Here is a 17,841-nt window from a genome sequence, read left to right on the forward strand (position 1 = left end):
CCCCCTGTAGGTAACGCCATACAGCCCCACTGTAGATAACGCCATACAGCCACCCTGTAGATAACGCCAGGCAGCCCCCCTGTAGATAACACCAGACAGCCCCCCCTGTAGATAACGCCAGACAGACCTAAATCCCCCCTGTAGGTAACGCCATGCAGAGTCCACCCTGTAGATAACACCAGTGGCGTAACTACCGCCGTAGCAACTGCTACGGGGCCCGCGGCATGAGGCGGCCTGTGTCGCCCGCCGGCACGGGCCCCCACCATGGCCGGAGGCTCCGCTAGCTGCCGCTATGGCTGCTACAGCGGGACGCCACTGAACACTACGGCAGAGCAGGGAGGTATCTCCCCGCTCTGCCATTAAACAAAAGACATGTATCCCCTATCCACAGGATAGGGGATACATGTGTGATCGCTGGCATTGATAGGGAGAACGGGGGACTGAAAGTCCCCTGAAGTTCTCCATCACAAACCTCCTCGGACTTCCGGGGTCTGTGTCGGCAGCTCCGTAGAAATGAATGGAGCGCAGGTCGCGCTTGTGCGCATGCGTGACCAGCGCTCCTTTCATTTTTATTGAGCTGCGCAGACGCCGGAAGTCAGATGTTGGTCATGGAGAACTTATGGGGACTTTCAGTGCCCCGTTCTCCCTATCGCTGCCAGCGATCACACATGTATCCCATATTATGCATGTTATTTGTAGCACACACTGTAGGTCGCATTTTGTTTTTGGGGGGGGGGGCGCTGTATGGCTTTCCCTGCAGGGGGGGTGCTGTATGGCATTCCCTGCAGGGGGGGGGCGCTGTATGGCGTTCCCTGCAGGGGGGGCGCTGTATGGCGTTCCCTGCAGGGGGGGCGCTGTATGGCGTTCCCTGCAGGGGGGGGGGGCGCTGTATGGCGTTCCCTGCAGGGGGGGCTGTGTGGCGTTCCCTGCAGGGGGGGGCTGTATGGCGTTCCCTGCAGGGGGGGCTGTGTGGGGTTCCCTGCAGGGGGGGCTGTGTGGCGTTCCCTGCAGGGGGGGCGCTGTATGGCCATACAGCCCCCACTGTAGATAACGCCACACAGTCCCCCTGTAGATAACGCCACACTGTCCCCCCTGTAGATAACGCCATAAAGTCCCCCCTGTTGATAACGCCATACAGTCCCCCTCTGTAGATAACGCCATACAGTCCCCCTCTGTAGATAACGCCACACAGCCCCCCAGTAGATAACGCCATACAGTCCCCCCTGTAGATAACGCCATACAGCCCCCTCTGTAGATAACGCCATAAAGTCCCCCTCTGTAGATAATGCCATACAGTCCCCCCTGTAGATAACGCCACACAGTCCCCCCTGTAGATAACGCCATACAGTCCCCCTCTGTAGATAACGCCATACAGTTGTTAAGGCAGGAAGGAGGTGAAGGGAACAAGTGAGCCCTAATCTACCCACCGCCCTGTCCCTGCCTACTTGCAACAACCCGCCTAGGCGACGGGGTACAACTTGGCGGCGGTCCCTACGCTGACTAAGTGCAAGGGGGTACAAACAGGGAACAAGCAAGGGAAGGGGCAGTAGCCCACGGAACACCGTGAGGAAACGGAGTGGTGAACGAGCCAGTCAGGATCAGGATGTAGTGGAGTATACAAACGCAGAGCACGGAGCAGGAAGCAAGCCAGGGGCAGAGCGAAGCAGGATAAGCGGGAACTGAAGCAAGGCAGAAGCACGGCAGAAGCAGGCTGGAGCAAGGCAGCAGTGGGGCCAGGAATCCAAGAAGAATAACAAGCAATGAGGAAGATAAAACGGCAGGTATAAATGGACAGGGGGCGGAGCTAACTCCGACTGACCAGGCCGCGATAGGCTCTCCCACTCCTGAGCCTGCCACCCTGATTGGTGGGAGCCGGTGTCAGTCTAAGAGGTCTGGCCTCAGGTGTCGACTGATTAACCCTGGGAGTATCCACAGACGTAGTGCCTGGTAGATCCTTTACAGTACTCCCCCTTTTATGAGGGGCCACCGGACCCTTACTAAGAGGACCCGGTTTAGTGGGGAAGAGAAGGTGGAACCTCCTGACCAATACCCCAGCGTGAACATCTCGAGCAGGTACCCAAGTCCTCTCCTCCAGCCCGTATCCTCTCCAATGGACCAGGTACTGGAGGGAGCCCTGGATCATCCTACTGTCCATAATCTTGGCCACCTCGAATTCCACCCCCTCAGGGGTGAGAACGGGAACAGGATGTTTCCTTAAGGGGGACCAGGACGGGGAGCAGCGTTTAAGGAGGGAGGCATGAAAGACGTCGTGTATGCGGAAGGATGGGGGCAGCTCCAGACGGAAGGATACAGGGTTGAGGACTTCAATGACCTTATAAGGCCCAATAAATCGGGGAGCAAACTTCCTGGACGGGACCTTAAGGCGCAAGTTCCTAGACGACAACCACACCAGATCCCCGATGACAAACCGGGGGTTAGCAGAACGTCTTCTATCCGCCTGAATCTTTTGTACGCTCTGGGACGCCTCTAGGTTCTTCTGAACCTGGGCCCAGACAGTGCACAGTTCCTGATGAACGTCCTCTACCTCGGGATTATTGGAACAACCAGGAGAAACGGAGGAGAACCTTGGATTAAACCCGAAATTACAGAAAAACGGGGAGACCCCTGACGAGTTACTGACCCGGTTATTCAGGGAAAATTCGGCGAGGGGAAGGAATGAGACCCAATCAAATTGACAGTCAGAGATGAAGCACCTTAAATATTGTTCCAGGGATTGATTAGTCCTCTCCGTTTGGCCATTAGTTTCGGGATGGAAGGCGGAGGAGAAGGACAGATCAATCTCCAACTTTTTACAAAAAGCTCTCCAAAATAAGGAAACAAATTGTACCCCTCTGTCAGAAACGATATTGACTGGGGCCCCATGGAGACGCAAAATGTGTTTAACAAACAAAGAAGCTAACGTCTTGGCGTTAGGTAGTTTCTTAAGGGGCACAAAGTGGCACATCTTGCTGAAGCGGTCTACTACCACCCACACAACCGACTTGCCCTGAGATGGAGGCAAATCGGTGATAAAATCCATGGAGATATGGGTCCAAGGTCTCTGGGGAATGGGCAAAGAACGTAGTAAGCCCGCAGGTCGGGACCTAGGGGTCTTGGACCTAGCACAAACCTCACAAGCGGCGACGTAAGCCCTAACGTCTTTAGGCAACCCAGGCCACCAATAGTTTCTGGTAATGAGGTGTTTGGTACCCAAGATGCCAGGATGACCAGATAGTGCGGAGTCATGGTTTTCCCTGAGTACCCTTAGCCGGTATTGCAGGGGGACAAACAGCTTGTCCCCAGGGAGGTTCCCGGGAGCTGAACCTTGATCAGCCGCAATGTCAGAGGCTAAATCAGAATCAGTGGCAGAAACGATTATACCAGGGGGTAAAATACAAGCAGGATCCTCCTCAGAAGGAGGATTGGCCATGAAACTACGTGACAGTGCATCAGCCTTAATATTTTTGGACCCAGCCCTATAGGTAACCAAGAAGTTAAATCTGGTAAAGAATAGCGCCCATCGAGCTTGTCTAGGATTAAGCCTCCGGGCAGATTCTAGGAAAACCAGATTCTTGTGGTCAGTAAGGACCGTTACCTGGTGTTTGGCCCCCTCCAGGAAGTGACGCCACTCTTCAAAAGCCCATTTAATGGCTAAAAGTTTGCGGTTTGCCAATATCATAGTTACTCTCCGTGGGCGAAAACTTCCTAGAGAAGTAAGCACAGGGGCGGAGATGGGTGAGGGAGCTGGTACCCTGGGACAAGACGGCCCCCACTCCCACCTCGGACGCGTCAACCTCCACAATAAATGGCTCCCTTTGGTTGGGCTGAACCAGCACGGGGGCCGAGATAAAGCACTTCTTGAGGGTCTCAAAAGCCTGGACGGCCTCAGGAGGCCAGTGGAGGACATCCGCACCCTTGCGAGTAAGGTCCGTAAGAGGCTTAGCGACGACCGAGAAGTTGGCAATAAATCTCTTGTAATAGTTAGCGAACCCCAAAAAACACTGTAGCGCCTTCAGGGAGGCAGGTTGGACCCATTCCGCCACAGCCTGAACCTTGGCAGGGTCCATGCGGAATTCATGAGGAGTGAGGATTTGACCCAAAAATGGTATCTCCTGTACCCCAAACACACATTTTTCGGTTTTCGCAAACAGATTATTTTCCCGGAGGACCTGGAGGACCTTCCTGACATGCTCCACGTGGGAGGACCAGTCCTTGGAAAACACCAATATGTCATCAAGGTACACTACAAGAAAATTTCCCATATAATCTCTCAGAATTTCATTAATAAAATTCTGGAAGACGGCAGGGGCATTACACAACCCAAAGGGCATGACCAGGTATTCGAAATGACCTTCGGGCGTGTTGAACGCAGTCTTCCACTCATCCCCCTCTTTGATGCGGATAAGGTTATATGCCCCCCGTAGATCGAACTTAGAGAACCATTGGGCCCCCTGAACCTGATTAAAAAGATCCAGAATCAAAGGAAGGGGATACTGGTTCCTTACTGTGACCTTATTTAAGTTCCGATAGTCAATGCACGGCCTAAGACCACCATCCTTCTTCCCCACGAAGAAGAAGCCAGCACCTACAGGAGAAGTCGAGGGGTGAATGAAACCCTTGGCCAGGCATTCTTGGATATACTCCCTCATAGCTTCACGTTCAGGACATGAAAGATTAAATATCCTACCCTTAGGAAGCTTAGCACCAGGTACCAAATCGATGGCGCAATCGTAATCTCTATGAGGGGGCAACACCTCGGAGGCCTCCTTAGAAAACACATCAGCGAAGTCCTGAACAAACTCAGGTAGCGTGTTTACCTCCTCACGGGGAGAAATAGAGTTAACCGAAAGACATGACGTCAGGCATTCACTACCCCATTTGGTGAGATCCCCAGTATTCCAATCAAACGTGGGATTATGCAGCTGCAACCAGGGAAGACCTAATACCAGATCGGACGATAATCCCTGCATCACCAGTACAGAGCACTGCTCCAAATGCATGGAGCCAACAATGAGTTCAAAAACAGGAGTATGCTGAGTAAAATAACCATTAGCAAAAGAAGTGGATTCGATACCCACTACCGGGACAGGATAAGGCAAATCAATAAAAGGCATTTTTAGAGACATAGCAAATTCCACAGACATGATATTAGCAGATGAGCCAGAATCCACGAAGGCACTGCCAGTGGCAGACCGGCCAGCAAACGAGACCTGAAAGGGAAGCAAAATTTTATTGCGTTTCATATTAACGGGAAATACCTGTGCGCCCAAGTGACCTCCCCGACGATCACTTAGGCGCGTAAGTTTTTTGGCTGCTTATTCTTGCGCCTGGGAAAGGAGTTCAGTAGATGCTTGTCACCCCCACAATAGAAGCAGAGACCATTCTTCCTGCGGAACTCTCTACGTTGTCGAGGGGACATGGAGGCCCCGAGTTGCATAGGTACCTCCGAGTCTTCCGTGGAAGAGCGAGGAGACGGGACCTCGGGGGGGAATCGCAGGGAAGTCAGAGGGGAAAACATTGAAACGTTCAAGCTGGCGTTCCCTGAGACGTCGGTCAAGTCGTACTGCTAGGGCCATAACCTGGTCTAGGGAGTCAGAAGAGGGGTAGCTAACAAGCAGATCCTTCAGGGCTTCAGATAATCCTAACCTAAACTGGCACCTTAGGGCCGGGTCGTTCCACCGAGAAGCTACGCACCACTTTCTAAAATCAGAACAGTATTCCTCAACAGGTCTCCTACCCTGACGTAAGGTCACCAGCTGACTCTCGGCTAAGGCAGTCCTGTCAGTCTCGTCGTAAATGAGTCCGAGGGCAGCGAAAAAACGATCGACGGAGGAAATTTCAGGGGCGTCAGGAGCCAAGGAGAAGGCCCACTCTTCGGGCCCTTCCTGGAGTCGGGATATAATGATACCCACCCGCTGGTTCTCGGAACCTGAGGAGTGAGGTTTTAGACGGAAGTAAAGTCTGCAAATCTCCCGGAAGGAGAGAAAAGTCTTACGGTCCCCTGAGAACCGGTCAGGTAACTTGAGGTCGGGTTCTAGAGGTGAGGTGTGGGGTACTACTATGGCAGCGTCAGACTGGTTGACCCTCTGAGCCAGGGCCTGGACCTGTAGGGAGAGGCCCTGCATCTGCTGGGTCAGGGTCTCAAGGGGGTCCATGATAGCGTCAGCGTAGGAGAAATGGTAGACTAGGTATGGGCTTGTTATTTTGTTATGGCAGGAAGGAGGTGAAGGGAACAAGTGAGCCCTAATCTACCCACCGCCCTGTCCCTGCCTACTTGCAACGACCCGCCCTAGGCGACGGGGTACAACTTGGCGGCGGTCCCTACGCTGACTAAGTGCAAGGGGATACAAACAGGGAACAAGCAAGGGAAGGGGCAGTAGCCCACGGAACACCGTGAGGAAACGGAGTGGTGAATGAGCCAGTCAGGATCAGGATGTAGTGGAGTATACAAACGCAGAGCACGGAGCAGGAAGCAAGCCAGGGGCAGAGCGAAGCAGGATAAGCGGGAACTGAAGCAAGGCAGAAGCACGGCAGAAGCAGGCTGGAGCAAGGCAGCAGTGGGGCCAGGAATCCAAGAAGAATAACAAGTAATGAGGAAGAGAAAACGGCAGGTATAAATGGACAGGGGGCGGAGCTAACTCCGACTGACCAGGCCGCGATAGGCTCTCCCACTCCTGAGCCTGCCACCCTGATTGGTGGGAGCCGGTGTCAGTCTAAGAGGTCTGGCCTCAGGTGTCGACTGATTAACCCTGGGAGTATCCACAGACGTAGTGCCTGGCAGATCCTTTACAACAGTCCCCCCTGTAGATAACGCCATACAGCGCCCCCCTGTAGATAACGCCATACAGCCCCCTCTGTAGATAACGCCATACAGTCCCCCTCTGTAGATAATGCCATACAGTCCCCCTCTGTAGATAACGCCATACAGTCCCCCCTGTAGATAACGCCATACAGCGCCCCCCCCTGTAGATAACGCCATACAGCCCCCTCTGTAGATAACACCATTTAGACTACAGGGGGGCTGTATGGCGTTATCTACAGAGGGGGCTGTATGGCGTTATCTACAGGGGGGCGCTGTATGGCGTTAACTACAGGGGGGACTGTATGGCATTATCTACAGGGGGGGCTGTAAAAAAGGCACTATCTACAAGGGGGGGGGGTTGTGTGACACCCAGGGGAGGGGGGACCCCAGTCAAAAGTTTGCTATGGGACCCAGTCTTTCCTAGTTACGCCCCTGGATAACACCATACAGTGTCCCCCCCTGTAGATAACACTATACAGAACCACCCCCCCTGTAGATAACACCATACAGACGCCCCTGTAGATAACGCCATATAGCCCCCCCAACAAAAACCGGCCTATAGTTTGTCCTACAAAAGACATGCATCCCCTATCCACAGGATAGGGGATACATTTGTGATCGCTGGCAGCGATAAGGAGAACGGGGGACCGAAAGTCCCCCGAAGCTCTTTCATGACAAACATCGGACTCACAATCACACATTAACTTTACTGAAGTGTCTTGAGAGTGAATAGACATTGCCTCCAGCAAGGACGCAATGTCTATTCACAATCCCGACACTTCGGTAACGTTTGTGTGGGACTTAATGACAGCAAGCGTGATCTCGTAAGATCTTGCTGTCATTAAGTCCCACACAAACGTTACCGAAGTGTCGGGATTGTGGATAGACATCACGTCCTGCCTGGAAGCGATGTCTATTCATTCTCTAGACACTTCAGTAATGTTAATGTGTGAGTAAGTGACAGCCAGGGCCGGCCTTAGGTTGGATGGCGCCCTGTGCGGGATTCTCTATTGCTGTCCCCCACAAAACAAAAGAATTAACCACATATATATAAATATATATAGACATGCACATACTGGAACATATATACTACACATACATAGAGGCACATATTTAGACATACAGGCAAATATACATATATATATATATATATATATATATATATATATATATACACTACCGTTCAAAAGTTTGGGGTCACCCAGACAATTTTGTGTTTTCCATGAAAACTCACACTTATATTTATCAAATGAGTTGCAAAATGACTAGAAAATATAGTCAAAACATTGACAAGGTTAGAAATGATGATTTTTATTTTAAATAATAATTTTCTCCTTCAAACTTTGCTTTCGTCAAAGAATGCTCCATTTGCAGCAATTACAGCATTGCAGATCTTTGGCATTCTAGCTGTTAATTTGCTGAGGTAATCGGGAGAAATTTCACCCCATGCTTCCAGAAGGCCCTCCCACAAGTTGGATTGGCTTGATGGGCACTTCTTGCGTACCATACGGTCAAGCTGCTCCCACAACAGCTCTATGGGGTTGAGATCTGGTCACTGCGCTGGCCACTCCATTACAGATAGAATGCCAGCTGCCTGCTTCTTCCCTAAATAGTTCTTGCATAATTTGGAGGTGTGCTTTGGGTCATTGTCCTGTTGTAGGATGATATTGGCTCCAATCAAGCGCTGTCCACAGGGTATGGCATGGCGTTGCAAAATGGAGTGATAGCCTTCCTTATTCAAAATCCCTTTTACCTTGTACAAATCTCCCACTTTACCAGCACCAAAGCAAGCCCAGACTATCACATTACCTCCACCATGCTTGATAGATGGCGTCAGGTACTCTGCCAGCATCTTTTCAGTTGTTCTGCGTCTCACAAATGTTCTTCTATGTGATTCAAACACCTCAAACTTCGATTTGTCTGTCCAGAACACTTATTTCCAATCTTCCTCTGTCCAATGTCTGTGTGCTTTTGCCCATAGTAATCTTTTCCTTTTATTAGCCAGTCTCAGATATGGCTTTTTCTTTGCCACTCTGCCCGGAAGGCCTGCATCCCGGAGTCGCCTCTTCACCGTAGACGTTGACACTGGCGTTTTGCGGGTACTATTTAATGAAGCTGCCAGTTGAGGACCTGTGAGGCGTCTATTTCTCAAACTAGAGACTCTAATGTACTTGTCTTGTTGCTCAGTTGTGCAGCCGGGGCTCCCACTTCTCTTTCTACTCTGGTTAGAGCCTGTGTGTGCTGTCCTCTGAAGGGAGTAGTACACACCGTTGTAGGAAATCTTCAGTTTCTTGGCAATTTCTCGAATGGAATAGCCTTCATTTCTAAGAACAAGAATAGACTGTTGAGTTTCACATGAAAGTTCTCTTTTAATAGCCATTTTGAGAGTTTAATCGAACCCACAAATGTAATGCTCCAGATTCTCAACTAGCTCAAAGGAAGGTCAGTTTTATAGCTCCTCTAAACAGCAAAACTGTTTACAGCGGTGCTAACATAATTGCACAAGGGTTTTCAAGTGTTTTCTAATCATCCATTAGCCTTCTAACACAGTTAGCAAACACAATGTACCATTAGAACACTGGAGTGATGGTTGCTGGAAATGGGCCTCTATACACCTATGTAGATATTGCATTAAAAACTAGACGTTTGCAGCTAGAATAGTCATTTAGCACATTAACAATGTATAGAGTGTACTTCTGATTATTTTAATGTTATCTTCATTGAAAAAAACTGTGCTTTCCTTAAAGGAACAGTGTCATCACAAATATTTTATTAATATGTTAAAGATGTTAGTGCCTTAATATAAACGTTTATTTTCATTTGTGTGTTTGTGTTTTACTGTTTCTTTTTTTCACACTTTTTTTTCCCTATGGGGGCTGCCATTTTTTGTTCCATTTCTGTGTGTGTCGATTAACGACACACACAGACATGGAATACGGCAGCCACAGTCCCATAGGGACTGCGAACGGCTCCCGTCCCATTGACTGCCGTGTACGGCGTCTGTGTGGGAACTGCGCATGCGCCGCTCCCACACAGTCCTATTCGAAATTGGCGCCGTCCGGCGCCATTTTCCTGTGGACCGGAAGTCGCGGCCGGACAGTAATATTACTACTTCCGGTCGCGGCTTCCGGACAAGTGCACATGGAACAGCGGCAGCAAAGGGAGCGGACGGGCCGCGGCGGCAGGAGCAGGTAAGCGATTTCAATGTATGTTAGTGTTTGTGTGTGTTTACTACTGCATGTAAACCTACTACACTGTGGGTTACCTCAAAAAATGGCGACGCACAGTGTAGCAGGTTAAACCTTTCAAACCCCTCGTTTATCCCGGCACTAGCCAGGATAAAGGAGGGGGGGATGCTGAGCGCTCACTAGAGCGATAGCTTTTAACCCAATGTTGCAATGCTGCAATTTTGGGAACTAGCTCCAAACAGCTCCATCTAGTGACCAAAAATGGGTAGTATTATAAATTTGAAAAAATTTATAATATTTCCTGACTCGCGAAAAAAATAAAAAAAATTTGAACAATGTTTTATCACCCACACACTAAATGTTTAAATTTTAAAAAAAAAACATGTTTTTGGGGCGACACCATGCCTTTAATAAGGAAATTTCTAAGTGACCCTAAACTTTTGAACGGTAACACAAACACACACACACACACACACACACACACACACACACATACACACACACACACACACACACGAGGCATGCATACACACATAATGGGTCTTATACAAATACATATAGGTAAATATATGGACATACAGGCCAAAATATACCCATGCAGGCACATATATACACAGAACAGATAGTTACCTGCAGTCCTATGTAACACCACAGATAACAGTGATAACTCTCGGAGTACAGATAATGTAGTAGATGTTACTTGCAGTCCTATGTAACACCACAGTGATAACTCTCTGAGTACAGATAAAGTAGTAGTGTTACCTGCAGTCCTATGTAACACCACAGATAACACAGTCATAACTCTCTGATTACAGATAATGTAGTAGATGTTACCTGTAGTCCTATGTAACACCACAGATAACACAGTGATAACTGAGTACAGATAATGTAGTATATGCACACACAAAAATATATACACATACAGATACATATCTAGGCACTTAGACTCACAAATACACACACCTGCAGTCCTATGTAACACCACAGATAACACAGTGATAACTCTCTGTGTGCAGATAATGTAGTAGATGTTACCTGCAGTTCTATGTAACACCACAGATAACACAGTGATAACTCTCTGAGTACAGATAATGTAGTAGTGTTACCTGCAATCCTATGTAACACCACAGATAACACACAGTGATAACTCTCTTGAGTACAGATAATGTATTAGTGTTACCTGCAGTCCTACGTAACACCACAGATAACACACAGTGGCACATGCACTATTGTTGGAAATATTGTTTATTGAGCGGTGGCCAGAGCGCGGGGCAGCCAGTATGAGGTCAGTGCAGTAAGTGAGTGGCACCTGAACCGCGCGATGGCGCGTTGGGCATGTACTCCCGGTGGCGACCCCCTTACAGTGCGGCGGGTGGCGCCCTGTGCGACCGCACTGGTCGCACGTACCTAAGGCCGGCCATGGTGAAAGCATATCGTGATCTTGCAAGATCACTATGTGCTGAGTACATGAATGCAGAGAAGTGTATGACGCTGATTGGTCAGCGTCATACACTTCTCTTTACAACACCCACTTGGTCAAAAGCTAAAAAACGCCCCGTTGGGCATTAAGAAAGTCATTAGCATGAATCTCAAATAGGTCATAACTTGGTCAAAATTGATGGTTTTCTAAATAAAAAAAACACTGTTGTTATCTACATTACAGCACCGATCACATTATGTAGAACATAGGACACCTATAATGTGGTGACAGAGCCTCTTTAAATTCAATGGGGATGCAAAACCCGCAACAGAAAGCCATGTGTTGCGAATTTTGCGGTGGATTCACAGCGATTTGGCCGCAAAAATCGCAACTCCTTCTTCCTGCAGTCCGACCTCCTGGGATGATGTTGAATCCCATGTGACTGCTGCAGCGAATCACAGGCTGCATCGTCACATGGCCTGCAACGTAATCCCAGGAGGCCGGACTACGCCAGAGAAGAGGGAGGGGGCAAGTATGAGGGTTTTTTTCCGCAGCTTAGATTTCGTTTGAAAAAAATTGTGGCGCAGTTTTTCGGACGGAAGATTCCAGGTCTGATACACTGCACAGTTTTTAAGCATCGTATCCGACCCGTGGGAACTCGGCCTTAAAAGCAAATGTATGTTATAATGCTTTTTTTCATTATTATTATTTATTTTGTAATTTAGATATTATTTGTACATGTCGAAAATGTGAAAAATGTCCTGGCTATCAGAGTTGCAAAATGTCCAAAAACCCCTGGCAGCGAAAGGGTTAAAGAGGTGTGTGAAAGAGAAAATGAGTAATGGGCTATTCCAAATATTTGGAACAAGATACATTTTTTCATAGTTATCATCATTTTAAAAATATAGTGTAAAGTATATAAATGCAGTATGTACGTGCGCCCCATATATCTGATCCCTCTATACAACGGAATGGTCTATTTTTTTGTCTACATTGTAGCAAGTTAAATAAGCAGATTAAAATAGAGTCAAATCCAATTAGTTCATTAAAGAGTGAACTTTTAAGTGACCTCTTATTGATTTATTCTGTCTTTTCCAATGAGGATTTAAGTGGAAGCTTAGCTGATATACTGGGGTCACGTTTTCCTGATTTCTTACAGTCTTTATAGCGGTTACTTCTTTCAGATAATGCACTGATGTATACATCATTATTATAAATAAAGCACCTTGAAGGAGCCCCTATGACTGAAACCCTGTTCACTGGCAATTCCTTAGGACTTTCCGGAAAAATGCAATGCCCAAAGAGTTCATGCTGTATTTATATATGGAGTAGTTTTATTGTCATATATCTACTGTAGATTTATAAGCAGAAGGCTGTCGATGTAATATGGATTAATGTGGTTCAAGAAGGAAATGGTATCCTTTGAATACAGTGAAGGAAATAAGTATTTGATCCCTTGCTGATTTTGTAAGTTTGACCACTGTCAAAGACATGAACAGTCTAGAATTTTTAGGCTAGGTTAATTTTACCAGTGAGAGATAGATTATATAAAAAAAAATAAAAAAAATCACATTGTCAAAATTATATATATTTATTTGCATTGTGCACAGAGAAATAAGTATTTGATCCCTTTGGCAAACAAGACTTAATACTTGGTGGCAAAACCCTTGTTGGCAAGCACAGCAGTGAGACATTTTTAGTAGTTGATGATGAGGTTTGCACACATGTTAGATGGAATTTTGGCCCACTCCTCTTTGCAGATCATCTGTAAATCATTAAGATTTCGAGGCTGTCGCTTGGCAACTCGGATCTTCAGCTCCCTCCATAAGTTTTCGATGGGATTAAGGTCTGGAGACTGGCTAGGCCACTCCATGACCTTAATGTGCTTCTTTTTGAGCCACTCCTTTGTTGCCTTGGCTGTATGTTTCGGGTCATTGTCGTGCTGGAAGACCCAGCCACGAGCCATTTTTAATGTCCTGGTGGAGGGAAGGAGGTTGTCACTCAGGATTTGACGGTACATGGCTCCATCCATTCTCCCATTGATGCGGTGAAGTAGTCCTGTGCCCTTAGCAGAGAAACACCCACAAAACATAATGTTTCCACCTCCATGCTTGACAGTGGGGACGGTGTTCTTTGGGTCATAGGCAGCATTTCTCTTCCTCCAAACACGGCGAGTTGAGTTAATGCCAAAGAGCTCAATTTTAGTCTCATCTGACCACAGCACCTTCTCCCAATCACTCTCAGAATCATCCAGATGTTCATTTGCAAACTTCAGACGGGCCTGTACATGTGCCTTCTTGAGCAGGGGGACCTTGCGGGCACTGCAGGATTTTAATCCATTACGGCGTAATATGTTACCAATGGTTTTCTTGGTGACTGTGGTCCCAGCTGCCTTGAGATCATTAACAAGTTCCCCCCGTGTAGTTTTCGGCTGAGCTCTCGCCTTCCTCAGGATTAAGGATACCCCACGAGGTGAGATTTTGCATGGAGCCCCAGATCGATGTCGATTGACAGTCATTTTGTATGTCTTCCATTTTCTTACTATTGCACCAACAGTTGTCTCCTTCTCACCCAGCGTCTTACTTATGGTTTTGTAGCCCATTCCAGCCTTGTGCAGGTCTATGATCTTGTCCCTGACATCCTTAGAAAGCTCTTTGGTCTTGCCCATGTTGTAGAGGTTAGAGTCAGACTGATTAATTGAGTCTGTGGACAGGAGTCTTTTATACAGGTGACCATGTAAGACCACTGTCTTTAATGCAGTCACCAAGTTGATTTGGAGCGTGTAACTGGTCTGGAGGAGGCTGAACTCTTAATGGTTGGTAGGGGATCAAATACTTATTTCTCTGTGCACAATGCAAATAAATATATATCATTTTGACAATGTGATTTTCTTTTTTTCTTTTTATATAATCTATCTCTTACTGGTAAAATTAACCTAGCCTAAAAATTCTAGACTGTTCATGACTTTGACAGTGGGCAAACTTACAAAATCAGCAAGGGATCAAATACTTATTTCCTCCACTGTACATTGAAAGAGAGCTTGAACTTAAAAAAAAAAAAAAAATTATTAAATAATTTGTTATAAATTCTGGGAGAACTATGACAACCATTATAGCCACTATCAGAAATCCTACAGAGGTTGGCACTCTGCCCAGTTAGGCCAAGTTTAGAAAGGGAGGTTCTTTTTTCCTTTCTAGCATTTTTGCCCATTGACTTCAAAAGACAAAAAAAACAAAACACAATGGCCGTGTGAATGAATGTAGTATAAGTCCATGTGACGGACGTTTTTTTAACGGCCGTCACACGTACGCATGTATTTCAATGGGGCCATTGTTTTAACGGACGGTGTGAAGGGCCTATTTTCATTACACTTAAGTCTATGAGGAATCCGTAAAAACTGGCCCCACACGGGTACAACTCGGATGTGAAAAATGGCCATTCGTGTGAATCAGGCCTAACAATAACATTTTGTAGAATTGTTTCTTTCACCCCTGATTATCCAGCCAACTTTGGCCTTGGGAACCCAAAGAATCTTTAGATTTTGTCATAAAAGTCATAACTTTTTTCAAGGGTGATAATTTTATGGGGCATGGAGGAGAATTTACCAACTTTACTATACCAGTTTTCTGGTGTTGAAAAGTGGCAAACAGCTCAAAAGTCACAAAAATGTAGAATTTGTCCGTTTCTGTCACTCTTGCCACTTTCCAAAAAACACTCTGCCAACACATTTACAATAATTTATGGCAGAAACAGGAGTAAATTATAGAGAAAATTTATGCTAGCTCCTGGCTGGCGTAGATTTCACTCAGTGACGCATGGACAGCCGAAAATGCGACAAAGTTATTAAGAGACACGTGCCTCTTAATAAATTTGTTGCTTCTTATTCCAGCTTCTTTCCTATTAAGACTGGCGAATGAAACGCTAGTCTTCATAAATTCCACCCATTGTGATTTTAAGAAGAGGTTATACTTTCTTACGGTGCCATTCTGTGATACATTTAGGCTACATTCACACAGGGCCGATGTGCTGCATAAAGGTACACAGTGTACCTACCCTAGCGGCCACATGGACTTCTGGCCGAAAAACTGCACCAAATTGTGGTGCCGTTTTTTAACAGGAATGTCTGCTGCAGATCTGCATGTTTAAAAGAAAACAAACACATACTTACCGTCTGACGTCCTGCAGATCAGCCTCCTGGGATGATATTTCATCACATGTGACCGCTGCAGCAGTTACATGAGATGAAATGTCATCCCAGGTGGCTAGCCTGGATGAAGAAGCACTGAATTCTGGGTAAGTTTAAGTTTTTTGTTTATTTCTGAGTTGCATTTTTTTTGCTGCGGAATTGCAGCTTTTCTGCGCAAAAAAATGCAACATCTACTATTTGTTGCGGATTTTACCTCCCCGTTGAATTCAATAAGGAAAAACCGCAACACAAAAGCAGCGATCACGCAAATCCAATTGACATGCTGCGGGTTAAAAAACCGCACCGCAGGTAAATTTCTGAGTGGTTTTTTTTCTGCTCATCATTTATTCAAATTTGTTCAAATCTCATCCACTTTGCTGCTACCATATTAAGCTGCAATATCCGTTGCGGAAAATCTGCAGTATTTACACTACTTATGAATTAATCACTGGTTGTGTGCCAAAACTGGTTATATAGACCTTGCGGCAAAAATGGTACAGTCCCACTGGAATAGGGTATCCACTAATATTAATAAATAACTTTTATTTATAGTCCAGGTATAGATGAATGAATAAGGTCCCAAGTCCATGGGATGTGCTCGTATTCAGGATCACCCCAGTAGTGGGTGTATTTAGAAGAAGATAGCTGATAAGAGGTGAATACTAAGCACTATTAGGGTATGTTCACACGAGGTCATTATGTCCGTAATTGACGGATGTATTTCGGCCGCAAGTACCGGACCGAACACAGTGCAGGGAGCCGGGCACCTAGCATCATAGTTATGTACGACGCTAGGAGTCCCTGCCTCGCTGCCGGACAACTGTCCCGTACTGTAATCATGTTTTCAGTACGAGACAGTTGTCCGGCAGCGAGGCAGGGACTCCTAGCGTCGTACATAACTATGATGCTAGGAGCCCGGCTCCCTGCAGTGTGTTCGGTCCGGTACTTGCGGCCGAAATACGTCCGTCAATTACGGACGTAATGACCTCGTGTGAACATACCCTTAAAGTTATTCAATGCATGCTCTTTTTACACCAATAGTCTGTATCAAATAATTTCATTAGGCAGTCTGATAGCATACAACTGCTGGTGGCATAAAGACTGTTTTGTTAGAGCACCACCAGTTCGTCATTTGGTATAGCTCCTATTTTCATCAGGAGGATAAACTAGAACCTTTTCCATCCCTTCCAAACAGTCTAGTCTGAGCTATCTTGGAAGCGCTCTGAAAAGAGCGTTCTACCTGAGCTATCTACTTCTAAGTATTCCCTGTCAATAGAGTAAGATTCTAGTTAGCAACATGTTTCAGGCATCTTCAGGAAGAGTCTGGCTAAACAGTTAGTTGTTTGTACAGGTGCAGTGCAATGGCCGTGTGCGCTCAGGAACGCAGAGCTTAAGTCTTAAGGACCTCCCACAGAGGAGACGGATCCAGGGTGCGTCAGCCAATCGGCGGAGGGGCTCATCTCTTACGACATTGAGCCTCATCTACCGCTCGTAGGCTTCACAGTCACCAGCGTCTCCTCCATCTACTATACATCAGCAGAATATTCTAGCCTTTTAACTAGATGGCTTAGATAGATGCTCAGAGGGTTCATCACATCGTGTTCTAGAGTGGGTATATAGATTCCCCCTCATTGCCTTGTGTTCTAGGAATCAAACTAAATGTCAGTCCAAGTCTCAGGCGTCAGAGTCCTCATGGGTAGCCATTTATCTTGCACCTCTTTTCTAGTGGTTTCCATCCACGACTACTTATAACACACAATACTGTTTGAAAGTGCGTGTATCTGCTTTCTCTGATATAATGCCATAAGTGTAGATTGGTAATCACCTCTTATTAGCTATCTACTTCTAAATACAACGCTACTGGGGTAATCTTGAATACGAGCACATCCCATGGACTTTGGGACCGTATTCATTCATCTATATGTGGACTATTTTAAGTCACTATTTTTGTTTATTTTAAAACATATTAAATAAAAGTTATTTTTTAATTTTAGTGGATACCCTATTCCAGTGAACTTACCATAAAGGTGTATTTGCATTTTTTGTTCTTTTTTAACACTTATTATTGTTATTTTCTTTTATTTTTTTATTTTGCCAAAAAGGGGGTATTCATTTACAATGTTTATTTTTTAACTATAATGTACTGGCATATATCAACACCTAAGTACTTATGTTTTTCCTAACTTTTGTCAATATACAGTAGCCAGATTTTTTTCATGGTACGGCATGGGGCCACATAGTAAAA

The sequence above is a fragment of the Rhinoderma darwinii genome, chromosome 1 (assembly GCF_050947455.1).
Source record: "Rhinoderma darwinii isolate aRhiDar2 chromosome 1, aRhiDar2.hap1, whole genome shotgun sequence".
Taxonomy (NCBI): domain Eukaryota; kingdom Metazoa; phylum Chordata; class Amphibia; order Anura; family Rhinodermatidae; genus Rhinoderma; species Rhinoderma darwinii.